This window comes from Nicotiana tabacum, chromosome 9 (genome assembly GCF_000715075.1).
Source record: "Nicotiana tabacum cultivar K326 chromosome 9, ASM71507v2, whole genome shotgun sequence".
Classification (NCBI taxonomy): Eukaryota; Viridiplantae; Streptophyta; class Magnoliopsida; order Solanales; family Solanaceae; genus Nicotiana; species Nicotiana tabacum.
The window spans coordinates 26,228,492-26,233,491 of NC_134088.1; positions in this window are offsets into that span (position 1 = coordinate 26,228,492).

The following is a 5,000-nucleotide window of genomic DNA, read 5'->3' on the forward strand; positions in this document are numbered from 1 at the left end:
ATTATGTATTTACTAGACTAACGGATTCGCCTGCACTTACCCGGTATCAGTTCTCACAGCTATTTCTGGAGAAGTTTGTTCCTATTACACTTAGAGAGGAATACCGCAGGAAATTTGAGCGTCTCCAGCAGGGTAGTATGACTGTTACCCAATATGAGACTCGATTTATGGACTTAGCATGTCATACCATTGTCTTGCTTCCTACTGAAAAAGAGAGAGTGAGGAGATTCATTGATGGACTCACTTATACAATCAGGCTTTAGATGGCCAAGGAGACAGGGAGTGATATTTCCTTCCAGACAGTTATGAATATAACTAGGTGGATCGAGTTAGTTCGTGCTCAGGAGAGAGGGACAGTGTCAGATAAGAGGCCCCGTCATTCCGGTAATTTCAGAGGCGCCTCATCTGGAGGCAGGGGTACTTATGGTAGAGGCCATTCTCTCAGGCCATTTTATTCAGCGCTTCAGGCATCTCACGGTGCTTCAGGGAGTCACGGTCCTATTATGCCTTACTCTGGGCAGCCGACATTTAGTGCACATCCAGCTCCTATCAGTGCACCACCGCTCTAGAGTAACTACAGCGGTTATCCGGCCCGTTCGGGTCAGCTTCAGCTTCAGTAGCCACAACAACATGATGGGTCTTATGAGTGTGGGAACATTGGTCACATCAGGAAGTATTGCCCTAGGTTGTTGAGCAACAGATCTCAGCAGGATTCTCGTGCTATCATACCGGCACCGGTTGCTCCACCGCTCGCCCGGCCAGCTAGGGGCAGGGGTCAGATAGTTAGAGGTGGAGGCCAACCAGTTAGGGATCATCCCAGAGATACAACTCCAAGTGGTGGGGCCCAGCCCTAATTTTATGCTTTTCTAGCTAAGCCTGAGGCCGAGTCATTCGATGTCGTGATCACATGTATTGTTCCAGTTTGCCATAGAAATGCTTCAGTTCTATTTGATACAAGATATACTTATTCCCATGTGTCCTCCTACTTTGCTTCATATTTGGTTGTGCCTCATGATTCTCTGAGTGCTTTTGTGTGTGTATCTACACCGGTAGGAGATTTTGTTGTGGTAGATCATGTCTATCGTTCATGTGTGGTTACTATTGGGAGTCTTGAGACTAGTGTATATCTTCTACTTCTTAACATGGTAGATTTTGATGTCATCTTAGGTATGGATTGGCTGTCACCTTATCATGCTATATTGGATTGTCACGCCAAAACGGTGACCTTAGCCATGCCAGGGTTACCTCGAATAAAGTGGAAAGGTACTCTTGGACATTCCACCAGTAGGGTTATCTCTTATGTGAAGGCTTGACGTATGGTCGAGAAGGGTTGTCTAGCTTATTTGGCTCATATCCGCAATTCTAGTGCGGGTGTTCCTTCTATGGATCCAGTTCCAGTCGTCAGTGAGTTTCCAGATGTATTTCCTGCAGACTTGCCGGGGATTTCACCCGACAGAGATATTGACTTCTGTATTGATTTGGCTTCGGGCACCCAGCCAATTTCTATTCCACCATACCATATGGCCCCGCCAGAATTGAAGGAATTAAAAGAACAATTGCAAGAATTGTTGGATAAGGGCTTCATTAGACCTAGTGTCTCGCCCTGGGGTGCGCCCGTGTTATTCGTGAAGAAGAAATATGGGTCGATGAGAATGTGTATAGATTATTGGCAGTTAAACAAGGTCACTATCAAGAACAAGTATCCGTTGCCGAGAATTGATGATTTATTCGATCAACTTCAGGGTGCCAAGGTGTTTTCAAAGATCAAATTGAGGTCTGGTTACCATCAGTTGAAGATTAGGGCATTTGATGTCCCTAAGACAGCTTTTCGGACTCGGTATGGGCATTACGAAATCCTAGTAATGTCATTTGGGCTGACAAATGCCCCAACAGCATTTACGATTTTGATGAATCGAGTGTTCAAGCCTTATTTTGATTCTTTTGTGGTTGTGTTCATTGATGATATTTTAATTTACTCCAGCAATCGAGAAGAGCATGAGCAGCATCTTCAGATTGTGCTTCAGACTTTAAAGAATAATCAATTATATGCTAAATTTTCAAAATGTGAATTTTGGTTAGACGCAGTTGCCTTTTTGGGGAATGTAGTATCTGCTGAAGGCATAAAAGTGGATCCTAAGAAGATTGAGGCAGTTCAAAATTGGCCTAGACCTACTTTAACTACAGAGATCCGGAGTTTCCTGGGTCTGGCAGGTTATTATCGCCGGTTTGTGGAGGGATTTTCATCTATAGCATCTCCATTGACTAAATTGACCCAGAAGGGTGCCCCATTCAGATGGTTAGACGAGTGTGAGTTGAGCTTTTAGAAGTTCAAGATTGCTTTGACTACGGCGCCAGTGTTGGTATTACCCATAGGTTCAGGATCTTATACGGTGTATTATGATGCATCTCGCGTTGGGCTTGGTGCAGTATTGATGCAAGATGGCAGGGTGATTGCATATGCATCGCGATAGTTAAAAGTTCACGAGAAGAATTATCCTATTCATGACTTAGAATTGGTAGCTATTGTTCATGCGCTGAAGATTTGGAGGCATTACCTTTACTGTGTCTCGTGTGAGGTATTTACTGATCATCGTAGCCTTCAGTATCTGTTCAAACAAAAAGATCTCAATTTGAGGTAGAGATGATGGTTGGAGTTGTTGAAAGATTATGATATCACCATTTTGTATCATCACGGAAAGGTTAATATGGTAGCTGATGGTTTGAGTAGAAAGGCTGTGAGTATGGGCAGCCTTGCTTATATTCTGGTTGGTGAGAGACTGTTAACTACAAATGTTCAGACTTTGGCTAATCAGTTCGTGAGGTTAGATGTTTCAGAACCCAGCCGGGTTCTAGCTTGCACAGTCGCTCGGTCTTCTTTATATGAGCATATCAGAGAGCAACAATATGATGATCCGCATTTGCTTGTCCTTAAGGACATGATGTGGCACGGTGATGCCAAACAGGTTGTTGTAGGGGAAGATAGAGTTCTGCAGATGAATGGTCGTATTTGTGTGCCTAATGTGGATGGGCTTCGTGAATTAATTCTTGAAAAGGCACACAGTTCCCGGTATTCTATTCATCCAGGTGCCACTATGGATTTTGTTGTTGGGCTCCCACAAAATTAGAGAAAATTCGACGTAGTGGGTCATTATGGACAGGTTGACCAAGTCAGCACATTTTATTCCAATAGCAGTTACCTATTCTTCAGAGCGGTTAGCGAAGATTTACATCTACGAGATTGTCCGCCTTCACGGTGTGCCCGTGTCTATCATTTCTGATCGAGGTACGCAGATCACCTCGCACTTCTGGAGGATTGTATAGTGTGAGTTAGGCACGCTAGTTGAGTTGAGTATAATATTTTATCCACAGACAGACGAACAATCAGAGAGCACAATTTAGATATTGGAAGATATGCTTCGCGCTTGTGTTATAGACTTTGGAGGTTCTTGGGATCAGTTCTTGCCACTTGCAGAGTTTGCCTATAATAACAGCTACCACTCAAACATTCAGACGGCTCTGTATGAAGCATTATATGGGAGGCAATGTCTTTTTCCAGTTGGCTAGTTTGAACCAGGAGAGGCTCGGTTGTTGGGTACCGATTTGGTACAGGATGCCTTGGATAAGGTCAAGATTATTCAGGATCGACTTTGCACAGCTCAGTCTAGGCAAAAGAGTTATGCTGACCGTAAAGTTCATGATATTGCATTCATGGTTGGCGAAAGAGTATTGCTCCGGGTTTCACCTATGAAAGGCGTAATGAGATTCGGAAAGAAGGGCAAGTTAAGCCCTATGTATATTGGACCCTTTGAAATTCTTGAAAGGGTGGGTGAAGTAGCCTACATGCTTGCATTACCACCTAGTTTATCAGCAATTTATCCGGTGTTCCATGTGTCTATGCTCCGGAAATATCATGGTGATCCGTCCCATGTGTTACGTTTCAGCTCAGTTCAATTGGACAAGGATTTGACTTATGAGGAGGAGCTGGCAGTTATTCTAGCCCGGCAGGTCTAAGAGTTATCCTTCAGTTCGGGTATAATAGAGAGGTTAGTCGATTGAGGCAGCTACCTAGGAGTCCGAGTTGGACATGTGGAGTAGATATCCACACCTTTTCACCAGCCCAGTTACTTTTCTAATTCCGTTCGTAGACGAACGTTTGTTTTAGATGTGGAGAATGTGATGACCCGATAGGTCATCTTTAAATTTAATAATTATTTCTGTGTTCTAAAACCTCAAATAGCGCCTTTCAGTATTCCTCGACTTGCGTACGCAGTCCGTAAATTTTCTGGAAAGTTTTTATATGAAAAATTGATTAAAATGTGAAATAGAACTTTAAAACTCATTTGAGAGGACTTCGGTCAATGTTTAGAGCAAACGGGCTCGGATAAATGTTTTTATAGTTCCGGTAGGTCCATATCATGATTTGGGACTTGGGCATATGCCCGAAATAAAATTCGGAGGTCCCTAACTCGAATTATCGCCATTTAACGGAAACTAGAAATCTAAAGGCTAAAGAATTCCAAAGTTTGACTGCGGTTTTGAATTTACATTCTGAAAATAGGAATATCTCCTTTACGTCATTTAGGACTTGTGTGCCAAATTTGAAGTCATTCCGAATTCATTTGATATGTTTCGGCACGAGTTTTGTAAATTGAAAAGTTTGAAACTCATAAGTCCGAATCGAGGTGTGAATTATAGTTTCGACGTTGTTTGACGTGATTTGAGACCTCGAGTAAGTCTGTATTATATTATGGGACTTGTTGGTATATTTGAACGGGATCCCGAGTGGCTCGGGTGAGTTCCGAGGTGAGTTTTGAGCGAGTTTGGGCATTTCGGCACTCTGACAACGTTCCGGAACAGTTGAAGTGCGGAGGGCACATTTTAGAGTGCGGATGTGAGGCTGCAAACTCCCAAAGTGCGGGGGCAGTAGTAATTATGCGGACCGCACTTGAAAATGTGCAGACCGTAGTTAAAATTATGCAGTCCGCAGAATTCTTCTCCCG